Raw genomic sequence first — 18,476 nt, 5'->3', positions numbered from 1 at the left:
ATCAGGACAGCTAATTTGCCCTGATCCAATGCAGCACGGATGGTTTCAGTAGAGGATAGAAGTGCAGATTCGGTGGAATGGTGGGTCCTGAAACCTGCTTGACAAGGATGTAAAATGTCATTTTCTTCTAGAAATGCCATTAGTTGTTTATTGCCGAGAGATTCTGCAATTTTGCAGATGGCAGGAAGAAGCGAAATGGGACGAAGGTTGGAGAGGGTGGAGGGGTCTTGTGATACTTTTTTCTGTAGTGGTTTTACTATCGCTGTCTTCCATTGAGGAGGAATTTCTCCTGATTGAAAAGACGAGTTGATAATGGCATTGATATGGGGATTAACCTCCTGTATTATGGATTTAAGGAAATATGGGGGTCAGGGGTCAGAAGGGGATCCTGATTTCAGGGTAAGTATTCCCTGTGAAGAGTCGTCTAGGCTAATGTGGCTAAATTTTTCCCATCTGGATTGATGGGTCTTGAAGGCAATATCACTGGTGGGTTCTGTTATTACGAATGGGGGGAAGTCTTTGGTAAGCTTTTATATTTTTGGGGTAAAGTAAGAGGCTATGTCATTGCATAGGATCTGCGAGGGAGGGGTCTCTTGAGCTGCAGTGTTCGGTTTGATGAAACTGTTTACAATTTTAAAAATTTCTGTTTGTTTGTTTTGCCATTTTAATGGAAGAGTGATATGATCTCCTAGCTTTCTTATATATCATTTTAGCATCATTGACGTAATTGCGTCGCCATTTACGTTCAAGAAGTTTGATTTCTGCTAGTTGTTTTTTAAGGGTATCTAAGAACCAAGGAGCGGAGATTTTCCTCTTTCCTGTGGTCTCTCTATTTCTTTCAGGATTTCTGATATTATTTCCGATATCTGACATCCATCTCACAAATTTTTGATGATCTATAGTAGTATTTCCCGAAAGGGTAGGTTTACTTTCCTTGGCCCAACTAATAAGATCAGGATGTTTCATGATTTTTCCCCAATTAGGTAAAGTGCTTCCCTTGTTTGCTACCTGTTTAGTCTTCAATTTGCTCCCTATAAGTTCAATATTGAATTTTATAAAGAAATGGTCGGTCCAGGTTAGGGGTATGGGATCATTAACAGTCCAAGTTGGAACTAATGCAGTCAAGAGAGTGTCCAGCCTTATGAGTGGCTTCAAAAGTCCTGAGAGTTAATCCCAGGATCTGTAGGGTTTCTTTAAAATTAGAGGCATGTTTATCCGTGGGATCATCTAAGTGGAGGTTCAGATCACCTACAATTGTAATATTGGAATACCTAGAGACCAGGTCTCCCAACACTTCCCCTACACTGGCAAGAAACTGCGTGGGATTGCGAGGAGGACGATAGATTGATGCTCCAGACAAGGTGAAGGTGTCATGCACCTGAATAGAAAAATATACACTTTCAGCTTCTTCGATGTCAGGGAGCTCTATAATTGAGCATTTATAGGAATCTCTATAGATGATAGCCAGACCACCACCGCGTTGTTCTACGTGGTCTTGTCTGCAAATAGAGTAGCCAGGGGGGATGGCATGGACTATGTCAGGGTTTGACCACTCACGAAGCCAGGTCTCTGTGATAAAAATACAGTCTAAATCATTTTCGTGGACCAAGTCAAATATATGAAGGGAGTTTTTACACATTGAGCGGGCGTTTATAAGGCCTCCCTTCATGTGTGTAAGAGTTGGTTGATTGGTCGTTGGGTAATGGGGTGTTAAAGTAAGTTTACAGACAGCACAGCAGATAGGACCTGCCCATTTATCTGCATCGAGGGCATGATGGCAATGAGAGCATAAGATATTCAAAGCTATAATTGAATGTTTAGATAAAGGAGTCCCCTGGGTATAGTGGGTGGCCCTTGGCCCGTCCTCGGCGCGGATGAGCGCAGACGGGCTAGACTCAGACGTGACTCCGGCGCGACAATGGCGCGCCCGCTGTTCGCGTTCGCTGCGCGAAGCAGTAGCCATCTGTATTTGTAGTCCCTTTTCCAGCAAGGACGCTGGGAATTGTAGTTCCCTGACAGAATAGTCAGGGGTCTGGTCCCGCGATTGCCGGCCACAGTCTCTATTCGATGGTGAGCTCGGGGGGAGTGCAATCAATATTTTTAAGGCAGTGAGGTGGTTACTTAAAAATGCAATTTGTCAATAAATGCGCCGCAAAAGAAATACAATGAAACACAATATTTTAAAAACAGGCTATCTATCTAGCAAACCCTGCACATGTGTGCATGTTTGCGGGTGCATTTGTGAGGGCATGCATTATGTGGGTGTGCATGTGTTTGGGCACCTGCATGCTTTTGTTTTGTTTGTGTGAGTGTATGTGTGTGTGTGCCCTTACATTCTACGGCAGATCTCTGTGTTCATGTTCGTGTTTGCATCCGTGTGGGCATACAATGTGAGTGCATGAATGGTTGCATGTATCCCTCGTCTACAGACTTGATCGCTGCAATGTATCTTTCAAAGTTAATATATAGGATTCTAAATTATATCCTGAACTGCCCAGTTCTGGTAAATAAGAGCAAATACAACAGTCTAAATACTATGAGCCTTATTTAAAGTTTTAAAATGTATGGAGACATGCAGGTTCCTGCTCTCCTAAGAAGCATTTGCAATGCAATATGTCTCACATATGCGAGAGTTAGTTCTAATGGTGTTGTAAATTACAATGTCTTTTACCTATGGGTTTTGGTATGGAGAATGATGGGTGCATGCAAGGTTGTGACTGAGTCAGTTACCTATAAAATAGTTTGCTTATAAACAACCGGTTAAGGTGAAGCAGCAAGTGTTAAAGGCCATACAGTGTCTGCAAGAATAGTTAACTATGCGTTAGATGTTAATGGTAGACTGGTGGATGATAGGCTTGGTTGGGGGAGATAATCATACCTGGGACTGCACCATAAGAACCTTATTTGTGTTATTACACCTTGTGATGAACCAATGGTGAGAGCAACAGAAATTACACAAATTCATGTATGCACACTGGGATTACCTGACAGCAATTTTATTATTGGTAAATCCAATCAACAAGTACTATATTTTCCAATAAATACAAATATAATACATATGAAAAAATAGAGCTTCTATTAGCTGAGCACATTTTTTGTAAATGAAGGTAAATACAATTTCATTGTAGACTGCAAAGAAATAGCTTTTCAAAGCCAGATTTTGGAGTGGAGTCCACAATGTAAGAAAAGAGTGTTTTTTTAAAAGACTGTTAGGTTGGGACAACCATCATGTGCTGCCTAGGAGGCTTGCATATAAAAGTACAAATACCATAAATATTTTTATAAAGCTTCAAAATGAAGGTAATTACAAGACCACATTTAAAAGAAAGCTTCAGTTGTCTGTGTCTATTTAAATGTGAAAGGGCTAGGACTCTGTCAGCTAGTCATGAAATAGTTTAATGGTTATAGATAGCCAGTTATAGTGAAGCAGCAAGTGTTAGAGGCCGTACGTTACTGTCTTTGCAAAGATAGTTAGCATGTGGTAAATGTTAGTGGAAGACTGGTGGCTGAGAGTTTTAGTTGAGGGAAGATGGTCATACCTGGGACAGCAGCATAAGTGGGTTATTTGTGTATACCTAGTGAAAACCCCCGAGATAGCATGAAATCACCTGTGCGCAATGGTGTTACAGGAGAGTGCTTTGATCATTGTCAATTCCAAACATGATGCATTGCATTCCCCCCCAAAAAAAATCTAAAACACGAAAAACAAAGGAATGCTGAAAAGCTTTAAACATGCTGACTCAGTAAATGAAGGTAAATACAGTTCTGTTTTAAAATAAACCTCCTGTTGGCTGAGTGCCTTTTGCGCAGAAAGGGCTACTAAGCCTGTGATTGATTTGGTTTCTAATAAAATAGTCTGCCGGTTATAAAAAACAAACAGTTAGGGTGAAGCAGCCAGTGTTGAAAGCCATACTTTACCATCTTTGCAAGGATAGCTATGTTAACAACAAACTGGTGGCTGATAGGTTGGGGGGTTGACAGTCTTGCCTTCAACCGCAGCATAACAATGCAGGGGACATACTGCAAGCACTGCAGCATAATGAACCCCCCCTGGGGAAACCCAAGAGGAAGCCAGTACCTGACAAAATGAGTAACGCATGAGCTGGTAGGAATGGGTCCCAGGGGGATGTGGCACGTGCCGCTGTTCCCCTGGGGAAGTTCGCGCAGTTGGATCGGTCCATGCGCGGGGATTGGGTAAGAGAAGGGAAAGGGGAGGGGCTTAGCCGGCGCGCAAGGAGGGAGGGGCTGTCGTCTGAGGGAGAGGGAGGAGTGAGCAGCTTCGTTGTTTTTTCCTGTCAGCTGAGAGAATTCCTGTCAGGTTATCGGAGCGTTTGACGACGGAGCTTGGTGGCGGTCCTTTATGATGGAGGACACTATCCTCAAGGAGGCTGTCAGAGCGCTCCTGGCAGTGGGTAGAGGAGATTTGTTGTGCCCTGGAGCTTCAATTGATGGGGCAGAGGAACCGAAGCGACCGAGGTGTGTGGCGGCAAGAGGGGTGAGTCAGGCAGTTGCTGCGTGCTTGCCGCAGTCTAGCCGCCCCCCTTTGGCGTCGATTCTTGTGTCAGCTCCCACCTCACAGGTGCGTCGAGCGCGCTCCTCAGGAAGGATCTTTCGAGGGAAAAGGGCGCCGCTGCGCTCTGCTTCTCGCCCATGTGTTTTGAGGGGTGGCTCTGGCAGTTTGGTGCCCAAGACTTTGAGAAAGGTTTGGAAGAGGGGCGGCAGAGGCAGCATCAGTGTTGTGAATAGCGCCCAGCAGTGTGCTTACAATGAGGGAGCATTGGTTCAGGAGGGTGCAGCAGGAGCCAGAGACATTACCAGGTCGTCAGAAGGGTTGCTACTACATAAGGAGGCAGCATTTACTGGCATGATGCCGCCACAAATACAGACTCTACAGAGTGGCTATTCTACCATTAACATAGCGCCAGCTGTATGGGAGGGTGGTTGCAGCGGCGCATTAGTGGATTATCCAACTGACAGCGAGGAGGAGGAAGAGGTGGTGCATTTGGAGTCTTCTGCGAACAGCAGTACATTGCGCAGGGGCTCTGTTTCCATTGACACCAGGGACTCTCAGATGTTGTTTTTGAGCAGGCAGTTTTGATGCCTCAAGCTAGAGGTCCACCAAGATCACCTGCGGTGATTGACCAGCAGCAGGTTGGTGGAGAGGTATTTTTCGCGGACACATTCACAGAGGAGGAACTTTTTCTGGATAATGGGTGTGAGGTGGGTTCTTTGAGGGTGGGTGGTCAAAGCTCACTTCGCTCTAGCAGCTCGGACAGTGGGGTGTTGGCGGTGTATCCGGAACCTAGGCAACCACCGCACCACCCTCAGTTAGATTTTGACTCTGCTTTGGGTCCACAGCAGGGCCAATGGGTGTGGGTTGAACATTCGCACATGGACAACAATGAAGCGCCTGGTGTGCGTCAGGCTCAGGTAATGGGTAAGTTTAAAGCGGTTCCTGGCTGGAGCGGCGAGGAATTTTTCAGGGACTCTGGTTTCCATTCTGTTTCTAGGAGTTCTTTAACAAACAAGGCAAAGCACGGTTCGGCTTTTGGTAAGTCCAGGTATACCCGAGGCGGATCTGTTGCGGATTTAGGGGCAACGGCCGGGAGTTCTAGCCAGGCTCCTGTGACCTATTGGGAAAATTATGATGGGGGCATTGGTGATGGAGAAATGCCAAGTACAAGTGGTGATACCGAAAATTTTAATTTTGAGCAAAGTCATGTTTTGGATGGGCATGATAAAGAAAATGTGGTTACTAATGTGGAAGTGTTGTCACAAGATGCGGCTTCTGGACTTTTCAGTCAGGAGTTGAGTATGGGGGGCAGGGGTCATTTCACGTCTGCTAGTGTCTTACAGAACTCTGGTGCGGTTTTCTCAGCGGCTGGCAGACGGCGTGGCGGACATCATAGGCGTGATGATCCTAATGAATTCCAACACAGAGCTTCGCAACTGCCTTCAGGTAGGAATGATTGGTGGTCTGCGTGGAAGCGACCTGTGTTGAGCGGCAATGTTGACATTCAAAGGGGTGGTGTTGCGGAGATTGCAAATGTTCCTGTGGGGTCACGAGCTATTTCAAATTTAGGTTCAGGATCTCAAGACCGTTGTGGGTCTGTAAGTCATGCAAGTTCAGTGCCGACTGTGGTGCATTCACAACAGACTTAGGTTCCAGGTACAGGTAGAACGAAATTGCCATATATGGGTTTGGCCATGCCTTTGGGCACACATCTATCGGAGAAGACACAACAAGAAATTTGAAACCACGACTTTGTGGATGTCTTTAGATTATTGCATAGAGAGTTGCAGTCCAAAGAGGGCTCGAAAGAAGAATAGTTGGAACTGGCGCGCCGACTGAGGGTCCCTAAGACCATAGAAAACTGGACGGCTGCCTTTCTCATATACGCGAGTGTGTATTGTGAAAGGCATCCGGAACGGGAGGTGGCCTTATTTAAATACATTGACATCATTAGACGGGCACATTTGCAAGTGGGTGGTTACTCCTGGCTTAACTACGACGAGGAGTTTAGGGCCAGGTTAAGTATTGACAATGACAAGGCTTGGGGGGAGGTAGACCAAGAGCTATGGCTTCAATGGATGTCGGTTCACCACACATCAACGACCATTCATACAGCAAGTGGCCTCCCCATCTCTTATTGGCCCTTTCTGCAGCGTCCCGCTCCATCGTGGGCGGGTGGGGTTGGCAGAGCACAGTTGCCGGCAACAGGAGCATGGTGGAGTTTTAACCTCGGTTCCTGTATCCGGCAATACTGCAAATTCAAGCATGAGTGCTCGCAGTGTGGGGGGAGACACCCAATTTCACACTGTTTTCCCAGCCAGCATTTTGGGGACCATGGGAGGGGTCAGAGGGGCGAAGGGGCCGGTGCATCTGTTGTCCCAAAAGGCGCCTACCCCAGTAAGGCTACAGTCTATGTTACCGTATTTGGATGAGTACATGGATGTAGAAGCCGCCTCTAAGCTGTTTTGGGGTTTCAAATTAGGTTTTCGCATAGGTTATCAAGGCCCTCGGGCCCATCGCTGTGCGGATAATTTGAAATTGGCAAAAGAGTTATTTTAGGTGGTTCGTGCGAAATTGAGTAAGGAAGTGCAGTTGGGCAGAATAGCTGGTCCTTTCCGTTGGTGTCCCCTTCCAAATTTGATGGTCTCTCCTTTGGGAGTGATTCCGAAAAAAGCAGAAGGTGAGTTCCGCCTGATTCATCAATTATCATGGCCAGAAGGTCAGTCAGTAAATGACTTCATTGCTCAAGAAGAAGCGGCGGTCTCGTATGCTTCAGTGGATGACGCTTTGCGTTTGGTTCGTGTGGCAGGAGCTGGTGCGCTTTTGGCCAAATGTGATGTTCAGCCTGCTTACCACCTGCTTCTCATTCACCTGGTGGATTTTGAATTGCTGGGAATGTTTTTTGAGGATGCTTTTTATGTTGATCGGGTGTTGCCAATGGGATGTTCCATCTCTTGTTCCCTTTTTGAAACATTCAGTACATTTCTTCAATGGTGCTTGGTGAAGAAATCTGAGCATACGGCAGTGTGCCATTATTTGGATGATTTTTTGTTTATTGGCCAGGCTAATTGTGATCAGTGTGAACAGGTTTTGACGTGTTTTCAAGGACTGGCAGAGGAATTTGGAGTGCCATTGGCTCCGGAAAAAACTGCAGGGCCAACTACCAAATTGACATTCCTCGGCATAGAGATAGATACTGAAAGGATGATAGCTTGTCTGCCGGGTGAGGAGGTGGCTGAAATTAAGACCTTCTTAAAGGAAGTGCTATGTCATCGGAAGCTGGAACTCAGGCAGGTGCAGCGTCTGCTAGGATATTTGAACTTTGCCTGTAGAGTGGTGAGACCAGGTAGGACGTTCTGCAGACGGCTTGGTTTTTCCATGTCAGGAGCTTCGCTTCCTCATCATAGGATACGTCTGACTAAAGCAGTGAAAGAAGATCTAGTTATATGGTTGCGTTTTTTGGAAGACTTCAATGCCGTCTCCATCAATTTTGTTGAGGATGATACTGTGTGGCAAATAAAAAAAAATTCAGATGCCGCTGGGGCTCACGGCTTTGGGCTCTTTTGGGAGGGACGGTGGTGTGCTGAGCGATGGCCAGCACATTGGTTACTACAAGGACGTAGCATCGCCTTCTTGGAGTTCTTTCCTCTGCTGGTGGCCTTACAGGTGTGGGGTGAGGATTTCAAGAATCGCTGTGTAGGGGGGGAGGAGCTTCGCGCGCATCCGAGATGGCCGCGTGAGCACAGGGCTCCCGAGACCCTCGCCGCCTCCCGCATCTATCCTGAATAATATCCTGATTCCGAAGATGGGTTATTGAAGGCACAGCCCAGCTGATGTACTAGCTGCTTTCAGGAATTGATTTGGACTTCGGGTTCCTGAGCTACGCCATCCTGCACTTTTGGGGCCTACCCCCGTGGAGCTACCTGGGTCTTGAGTCGCGGCTGTACCCGGGCAGTAATTCAACAACACCGGCTAAAGGGGTCCAGATCCCGGCCCAAATTAACTTTCGGTTTCGTTTTTGCTGCCTGGCGTTCCTCCTCACCGAGACAGACACTGGGCGCAGCTGGCTCCCGTGCTCATTACCTGGGCCTGGTGCCAGCGGGTGCTTGGCTATGGAATTACACTGGCTTTTATCTGCCTTTGGTTATCCCATGGGTGAACTCTGAGGAGCCATTTGGACCAGATCTCAAGCGCCCCTCCGGGGCACCCAGCCCGCCATGACAGGCAAGCCCGAGGGTGACAAACGGAAAGTCAAGACCACCTTCCGAGGAGGTGCAACCCAAACGAATGTTATGGACCGTTACACCCATCCTAAAGGATCCCCCGGTGGCACACTGAAGGTCCGGGAAGAGGCGACTGATGACCCTACTGTGTCGGCGGATCTAACGTTACAAGACGTCATGGGTGCTGGCATCAAGACATCTATTGGCCAGCAATACGAGGCCCTGGCCCTGAAGCTAGACACGGTGGCCATCGATGTTAATCTTATCAGAACGGATTTGGCAGAGACAAATGAAAAGGTCAAATCTCTAGATTTGAAGACCTCCAGCCTCACGACGGACATGGCTGACATGCAAACGGAGGTGCGCAACTTAAGATCCGCCAACGATTTCTTTGCTCGTCGACTGCAGGATTTTGAGGGTCGTGCAAGGTGTAATAACGTGCGTATTATTGGGGTCCCGGAGAACTCTGGATCACTGTCCACTGATCTTCGTGTCGAAGACCTCATCCTCAATCACCTCACCCCCAAGGGACTGAGTAAATTCTTTGCGGTGGAGCGCGCACACAGAGTGCCGGGAGGACAAGCAAAGCCAGATTTCCCCCCGCGGCCGATCATCGCCAGAGTTTTTAACTTCAGAGACCGGGACGCCATTTTGCAGGCTGCGCAGACGGGTGGTCCTACCGCAGTTCGAAAACACCACAGTGAACTTTTATCTGGATTTTTCCCAGTCCCTCCAGAAGCAAAGAATGGGATTTCAGGGGGTGAAGAGGGGTCTCAGGGATATGGACTTGAAGTATGCGATGCTGTTCCCGGCCCGGCTGCGTGTGGAATATGAGGATCGGACACTCTTCTTTGATCGCCCGGAGGGAGTGAGTGACTGGCTAGATACGTTGCCTACCCGTCGCGATCGCAGGGAACAAACAGGTGGTGCTGAAGGGGGACTATTGGAACAAGAATGAACAGTGGCACCCGAGTCCCGGACAATGAACACAATGGACAGCTGTGGCTTGCTGACTTCAGTGATCGTCTGCCTTTAAGTGCATCCCCGGAGGCGGCGGGGAATGAGGGACCCTTTCCTCCTCTGGGTTTCTTTGTGTAGATTAGTTTTTTGCTAGGGCGACAGGCACACTGCAAGTTGGGGTGGCTTTTGAGGCTATGCAGGGGTGCAGGGTGGGGGGAGTTGCGCTGGGGTATTGTTGGGGGAGGGGGGTAAGTATGTTGGGAGTGTTTCATTTTCTTTCTTCTTCAAGGCAACAAACTGTTACGACTTTGGACTTTGGTGTGATGCTCGTTATGAGGTGGGAGATCATCGTGGGTTCGGGTGGGGGGTAGGGGGTTGAAACTACTGAGCTGGAACGTGAATGGGTTGGGAGACCGGATAAAGAGGGGGGTGGTCTTGCAGATGTTGCGACGCCTTTCCCCTGATGTTGTGCTACTACAAGAGACTCATTTGTTTGGAAATGCTTGCTACGCTCTGAACAGGCAGGGATATTGTCTTGCTGCTCATTCTGGGTTCACCTCTAGTTCTAGAGGGGTGGGTATCTTGGTCAGGACTTCTCTTCCCCTGGAAATCGATGACATAGTTCTGGACGCTAGGGGGCGATATGTTGCACTCACAGGCAGGTGGGAGGGGAAGACTATCTCACTGATATCGGTGTACGTCCCACCTGGCTTACAAACCACTACATTTGCAGACTTGGGAGGAGTTGTTTTGGGTCTCCCAGATGGTGTCCTGATACTGGGTGGTGATTTTAATTCAGCTGTCTCCGGGAGGGAGGATCGCTATCCCCCCAGAGACCTCACGAGTGCACAATCTTGGTTGGGTGAATTTTTAGAAGCGTTGGGGCTCGTGGATTGTTGGAGGTTGATGCATCCAGAACAAGCGCAGTACACTTTCCACTCAGGCGCACATGGTAGTCTTTCTAGATTGGATTATATCCTGATACCGGCAGCCCAGTCTTCGTCAATTGGGGAGATTAGACATCTAGCTCGAGGTATATCGGACCACTCCCATCTATGGTTTCAGATAAATATGAATATAGGCGCTGAAGGGAGGGTGGCCCCGATTAATCCATGGTATCTTCACAACCCCAAAACCCGTACTGAACTGATTAAGTCATTGGATCTGTACTTCGCAGAAAATGAGGGGTCTGTGTTTTCGCCTGTCTCGCTGTGGGAAGCGTTTAAGACGGTCATCCGGGGACAAGCATTGTCGTTAATTGGGTGTGCTAAGAAAAGTAGAAATGAGGCAGTTGTCCGTCTTGAGACTGAAATTACTGAGTTGGAGAGTGCCTTGGAGCGGAATGTTACCCGAGACACGCTTCACATCCTCAGTCTCAAGCAACTCAAATATAAGAATTTGGTTACCGACGCAGCTAAAATGATGAGTAGGGAACAGCAGGGACGATTGTATGATGTGGGCGATAAGGCAGGGAAATTGATTGCTTGGTTGGATAGAAAGGAGAGAGCAAGCCGTGTGATTCCAGTGATTGAGAGATCTGATGGTATGCGAGTGACCGACCCGGTTGACATTGTTGAATGCTTTGCTGCTTATTTCCGAGAAGTTTATTCTCCGGTATCTGATAGGCCCGAGGAGGATTCTCATTTGTTGCTAAGGGATATTGCGTTGCCTTGTTTGTCTGAGTCCGATAAGGACTGGATGGATGCTGCACCCTCAATTGACGAGGTAGCTCTCGCAGCGCACTCTATTCGCTCCGGAAAGGCTCTGGGCACTAATGGTCTTCCCATCAAACTGTATAATCTGCGCCCTGACACGCTAGCGCCATATCTCCGAGATATGTTTTTAGCAGCGCGGGAAACTGGCTCCCTTCCTCGTGATCAGCGCCTTGCGACCATTGTGGTGATCCATAAGGAGGGGAAGCCACGGGACCGCTGTGCGTCCTACAGGCCTATCTCACTCCTAAATGCTGAGCCTAAGAATCTTGCCAAGCTGCTCGCAAACCGCCTGATAAAAGTAGTCAGTGAGCTGATCCATCCGGATCAGTCGGGCTTCATCCCAAATCGTAACACAGCCTTGAATTTGCTGCGCTTGCATGGTGTTCTCGCGAGGGCGACGTCACTGCGTGAACCGGCCATCTTGGCGTCCCTGGATGCCACGATGGCCTTTGATACAATCGAATGGCCGTATCTTTGGGCTGCACTTGCAAAGTTTGGTTTTGGCGCTGGATTTATTAGTTGGGTAAAACTTCTGTAGGAGACACCACTGGCACAGGTTGTGGTAAATGGCCGGGTCTCCAGGCCCTTTGTTCTTGGGAGAGGCACGCGGCAGGGTTGCCCTCTGTCTCCGCTTCTCTTTGCCCTCGCTTTGGAACCTCTCGCTGCCTGACTACGGTGGGAGCCCTCGATGAGAGGTATACACTGGACTCCGAACTTTGAGAACCGCATATCGCTCGATGCGGACGATATTTTGCTGTACCTCACGTCGCCTCAAAAATCGCTAAATGTATTGTTCGACGTGCTTAACTCGTTCCAGAAAAACTCTGGCCTCGTCATTAACTGGACCAAGTCACATATATACGTGCTCGCTGGTGGCGTCCCCCTCCTGCCGCGTGGATGTCCTATCCAGGTGTCACAGTCTGGTTTTAAATATCTGGGAGTTTTTATATCATTGGACCCTGCGGTCCTCTACGAGCGTACTCTACTTCCCCCGCTTCAACGTTTACGATCGGACGTAGTGAGTTGGCGTAAATTACCGTTGTCTCCACTAGGGCGAGCGGCTCTTTTTAAAATGATGTCCTTACCGAGGTCTTTATATTCACTCCAGAATACATTTGATGTGATTCCGTCGAGGTACTTCCGAGAGATAGAATCCTTACAGAGGCAATTGATATGGGGCGGGCATTCGCGTATCGCTCTTCCAAAGTTACCGCTTCCCTGGTATGACGGCGGTATAGCACTTCCGGATATCAGGCGGTATTATTGGGCTTCTCAGCTTGCTGCAATTAACCGCGGGATGTATGCTCCGGCGTTGAATCCAGCATTTGAAATGGATAGATGGCTGTTACCGGGGGGAGACTATAACAGGGCGCTCTATTCTGGATCCTCTCGCTTACAGCTTTCGGGTCCCACGGGGATAGCTGTACGAGTGTGGCATAGTGCGACCGTGGCTATGGGCTGGAGGGATCGATTGACCCGCGTGACTTCTCTTTACGCTTCTGCAAGACTGGGTTGCCTGTGGCCGACGAAAGGATTCGAGAAATGGGATATGATTGGCATCAGTAAAGTGCGTGATCTCTGGGTTAAGGGCAGGATAAAGACTTTCGCAGAACTACAGGCGGAATATAAGCTAGGCGATAGGGAATTCTTTCGCTATGCACAAGTTCGCCACGCATTGAATTCGGTTTTCCCTGTGGGTAGCGACGTTCCGGAATCCTCCCCCCTCGAAGATCGTATATTAGATGGTCATGTGCCGGATAGCACTATTTCTTTGATCTACAAAAAGATGATCAATGATCGCTCGAGCTTGCTCGAGCACCTTAGGGCAACCTGGATTGCGGATGGTATTGAATTAGACGACGAGGACTGGCAATCTGCGATCTCCTCTCCCAAGGAGGTCGCAATACCGGCCCGTCTCCGCCTGGTCCGGCTAAAAATCCTTCATCGGATTTATGTTACAGGCCCCCGCCTGATCCGTATGGGCTATTCGACGGATGGCTTGTGTAGGCGTGGTTGTGGTCTGCTTGGTACCTTTCTCCACATAATTTGGGAATGTCCTGAGATGGTGCTTTTCTGGAACCGTATACATGAGGAGATGAATGCAGTAACAGGGTTTGTGATGTTGCCAGAGGCCCTGCGATGTTTGCTGAATGTATGGGGGCCAAATGACTATGATGTGTCGCAGCTACGATGGACTATCCTTGGTAATATGATTGCTAAGAGAGACATTTCACAGCTTTGGGAGTCCCAAAGGCCCCCCACAGAGACGGCCTGGAAAGAGAACATGGACTGGTGCATGTTCAGAGAGAAGACTGTATATGTGGCGAGAGGCAGACCCAGAAAATGGGGGAAAGTTTGGAATCAATGGAACTCGTACCGGGGAGATATATGTACGCCCCCTTTCACGGAAATCTCTAGTCCCCCCCAGTCTCCCTGACCTGACATTCCGGATGTAGTATTGCGTATTTTGTTCTTGATTTTGTGTTTCCTGCTTCCAGCCCCCTCATCTGTGTACAACAACTTCTGGATCATACTACTGTGTATCTCCCGCCCTCCTTGAGCACTCGCCCGATTGATGCACTACTGTTATATTGCCTTGTCTGTTTTTCTATGTTTCTTTTATTATAATAAAAAAAGTTACAAAAAATAAAATAAAAAGAATCGCTGTGCACTTTTTCACATTGATAACATGTCTGTTGTGATTTAGTTAATTGGCAGAGAGCTAGAGATGTGAGGGTTCTGCATTTATTACGTTCCTTTATGCTCCAAACTCTGAAATTGAACATTGTGTTTAAGGCAAAGCATATCCCAGGCATAAATAACTCCATAGCAGATTCTCTGTCTCGTTGTAATTGGCAGGCATTTCGGGAGCTGGCGCCAAAGGCAGACAGCTGCAAGACGGAGATTCCTTCGAACATCTGGGACCTGGGGGAGTGAGAATTGCTGAATTGGTGGAGCACTCCATTGCGCAGTCAACGTGATGTAGTTACCGTCAGGCGTGGTCCGAATTTTTATCTTATGCTTTTTCTCAAGATCAAGGGGGTGCAGCAGTTGGTAATGAGCAGTTTATGTTACGTTTTGTGCTGTATTTGATGGACAAAGGGTTGTCGCACACAACCATTTCAGGCAAACTTTCAGGCATTTCTTTTTATAGTCAGTTGTTTTTGGGGGTGGAGTTGCGGTTGGGGGTTTTGTTACGTAGGATGCTGAAAGGTTTCAGCAGAAGCAAAGTTCATCCTTCACGTTAAGGGAACCAATTACTTTTGATCTTTTACAAAGACTTTTAGTTTGGCTGCCCACGGTTTGCTACAATGAGTGGCAATTAGTCAGGTTTCGGCTGTGCATGTTATGGCTATTTTTTGGTGCTTTCCGGATTTCGGAATTGCTTGGATTAAAGGATCAGAAGGGTTTGTTAACGTCTGAAGTACAAGTATTTAAGGGGTTGTTTGTACGGATTTGGTTACGACAGTCCAAAACAGATCAGATGGCAAAAGGAACGTGGATTCAGTTGGGCGGGAATGGGGTGGTTGGTTGTTGCCCTTTGAGCGAATGGGAATCCTTTGTTAAATCCCCTCAATTTCGAACGGGGGTTATTTTCTGTCACAATGACAGGTTTAAGATTACCTGTTTTCAATTTTTGGCTGTGTTGAGGAAAGTGTTAGCATTGGCTGGGGAAAATCCAATGCTATATGGGACTCATTCCTTTCGCATTGGAGCGGCCACGGAGGTGTCCAGATTGGGTTGGGGGAAGGAGGAGTTGCAAAATTTGGGTCGTTGGAAATCTGATTGTTGTTACAGATATGTTCGTACTTGAATGCAGTTCGCATTGTGTATATATGCTGTGTAATTTTGGTTTCTATTCTTAGGTCTAGTTTTTTCTTTTCCACGGAGAAAAAGGACGTGGATCTTAGGACACTCCTTTGTGAAATGGTCAGCTGTCTTTGCGGAACAACAAATATGTGGAAGAGCCTTGGGTTTGCATAGTAAAGACCATGAAGTACTGTGGAAAGGGGTTGGGGGAATGAAGTGGAGAGATCTTTTTCCCTTATTGTCTAAATTGGCTACTGAGTGGGGATTTCCAGATCTGTTAATATTACACTTGGGGGAGAATGATCTTGTTGAACTTTCAGGTCTTTCGCTCATTCGTCAGATGCAATTTGACATAGCTGTGATTAAAGACAATTGGGTAGGGACGGTTGTCGTATGGACTGAATTTATATATCGAAAGCAATGAAGGGGGGCTCGCACGCATTCAGCAGTGGAGAGAGCTCGCCGGAAATTGAATAGAGCCATGAAAATATATTGCACTGCAATGGGAATTCATGTTTTAGTTCACAAACTTATTTCTGGCAAGGAGTTGCATTTGTTCAGACAGGATGGAGTACATTTGTCTCAAATGGGACAGGTTTATTACCTCATGGAGTTGCGTGATTGGTTAGCTCGTTTCTGGGGTGTTGAGTTATGGTGTACGAAAAAAGTCAATTAAACATTTACATTTTCTTCTTTGGGGGGGCAGGAAAACTCGTTGGTTTTCCTGGGTGGCGTTCTTTTGGGGGGGATAGGATGTCTAGAGTGGACTTATCCTTTCCCTCTGGGGGTGGGGGGAGGGTAGGTGGAAAATGGTGAAAAGGAAACATTTGGAGAGAAAAATATTAGTTTGGAATTTTACAGTTTGGGGATTTTGCAAATGATGAATTGTTGGGGAATTGTGTTTTTGCAGTATGGGGAAATGTGTTGGGGTAATATACAAAAGTTTTACCTATATAATAATAAATCTAAAGTTGCGGATTTCTGTTTTGGACTGTCCTAAAATAAAAGTGACCTTTTATGCTATCCATGAGGTAAGTGTGGAGTGTCCTTATTGCGCGATGTGTCCCAGGGGGATGTGGCACATGCCGCTGTCCCCCTGGGAAAGTTTGCGCAGTTGGATCGGTCCATGCACGGGGATTGGGTAAGAGAAGGAAAAGGGGAGGGGCTTAGCCGGCGCGCAAGTCGGGAGGGGCTGTCGTCGGAGGGAGAGGGAGGAGTGAGCAGCTTCGTTTGGCCCACCCACGCTTCCCCTTTAGTTTATTTATTTTGTTGTTGTTTTCAAAAAAGGTAATGGTCATTTTGTCACTTTAGGACAGTCTTTGCAGTTTTCCAATTTCTTTTGTTCTTCTTAGGCATTCTTTTGGGGGGATAGGATGTCTAGAGCGGACTTATCCTTTCCCTCTGGGGGTGGGGGGAGGGTAGGTGGAAAATGGTGAAAAGGAAACATTTGGAGAGAAAAATATTGGTTTGGAATTTTACAGTTTGGGGATTTTGCAAATGATGAATTGTTGGGGAATTTTGTTTTTACAGTATGGGGAAATGTGTTGGGGTAATATACAAAAGGATCCTTGTGCATTTTGCACGTCGGCATGGGCTGGATTGAAGTGAGCTGAACTCGGTGTTCAGAATGAAACCGAAGGGCTAGATACATTAAATGGTGTCTTAAAAAACACTTCTGAAAATGTTTTACAGACTGCAGAACACCAAAAACAACTGAGATCCTTCAATTTTGATCAGATCAGTCCCTGGCGAGTATACATCTGAAGTTGTCCAATACAAGTCGTAAAACTATGCATTTAGCTCGGTTTTTGTGCACTTTGGTTCACCCAGTCCACATATCCTAAGCATCTCAATGCAAACAGAAAGAAAATAGCTATTGAAATCACAATTTGGAGCGTACCTTCTTTCGACCTAGAGACATTCCATCCATGAGGATAAATGCGTTTATAAATCTCCAATCGTGCTTTCATCCAAAATGACGATCGCTTGTGGTTTGGGTGAAACGTAACAGTTGTTTTTAGCAAAAAGATAACGTGATTGTTTGGTGAAGAATTCACCAGTAGCCTTCTAATTGACAGTTCATTTTGTAAAACACTTACACACCCACAGCTTTGCTTCCTTACACAATGTGTGCATTATACACAGCTGTAAATACTTTATGAAATATCTAAAAATTAATTAACTCATAAAAAAATTGTACTATTAATTTTAATTACTTTTATATGAGTCTAAACATTAGTCTCCTATTTCTCGTACTTGGTCGAAGCAGCTTTAGAAATGCCTTTCAAGACTTAGCATCTCCATTGCCAATAGTAGTGTTGGTACATACAGGCAATTGCAGCGGCCATCTTGGAATGGTATTTATTTTACTTTTTTTTAATACAGAAACTCGTTTAAGAAAAGTTTTGCTCGTATTAATTAAAAAACAACCATGGTTCTAAGATTAACTTTATTTGCAAATAATGAAAAATCGTGACCCGACCATTTAATGACATGCTCAGGTGTATTCACTCCTTTCTGTCTACATGGCAATATAAGGGCTACTTGAGCTCCACACTGAACTGCTTGCTGCACACCAGCAAGTGGTCCCATAACCTGAAAACTTCCTGGAAGTCCCGGATTTTTAGCCAACAGTATTTTGCATGTGTCATGCAGGGAATTTTTAGTCCCATACCCAGTGCTTAATGGGTAAAACAATGAGTGCCGGTGCCCATAACTCGACTCAGAAACCCTTGTTCTGCACTATTAAATGTTAGCTCACCGAAAACTAAAGTTGCATAGTCTTCAATCTACCTCATACCTCGTTAATCCTCTACCAAACACCATCTTCCCCTTTATCTCATCCTTGAAGGTTCCTGTTTTCTGGTTTGTGCTGCAGTTCCAATGCCCCAAAGCAGAGTATGATGGGAGCATGTCCATCCCCCTTAAAAGGAAGCCAAAATCGAACTAGTTCCTACTAAAAGAAGCTGAAATTACAGTCGACATTGACATTTGCAAAAATACAGATAATAATAAGAAAACAGGCAGCAGAGCAGTAGGCAGCACTAACACAACTGTGGCATTAAGATGAGGTGGAAGGGAGGAATGCTATATTAAAATGTAAGCAGTTATCACACCAAAGCTGTACACAGGCAAACAGTACCAGGACAGGAAACTGTTGGAAATGGGTCTTTTTGCAGGGTTATCCCCAAACTTTTTGTTTTTTCCTCCCATTTTTTCCTGACCTGGTTTTAGGACTCTGGGCACTTACCACTG

The 18,476-nt window shown here is 46.7% G+C and overlaps 1 protein-coding gene across 1 annotated transcript in view; it reads right to left on the bottom strand.

Annotated features, from left to right (window-relative positions):
- Positions 1-18,476, bottom strand: part of LOC144818511 (prostaglandin reductase 1-like) — a 1,303,604-nt gene that overhangs the window by 629,597 nt on the left and 655,531 nt on the right. The gene's annotated exons all lie outside the window — the stretch shown is intronic.

Source organism: Lissotriton helveticus, chromosome 2_1 (assembly GCF_964261635.1).
Source record: "Lissotriton helveticus chromosome 2_1, aLisHel1.1, whole genome shotgun sequence".
Classification (NCBI taxonomy): Eukaryota; Metazoa; Chordata; class Amphibia; order Caudata; family Salamandridae; genus Lissotriton; species Lissotriton helveticus.
Note: the sequence above shows the minus strand (reverse complement) of the source record. Positions and strands in the feature narration are given on the sequence as shown.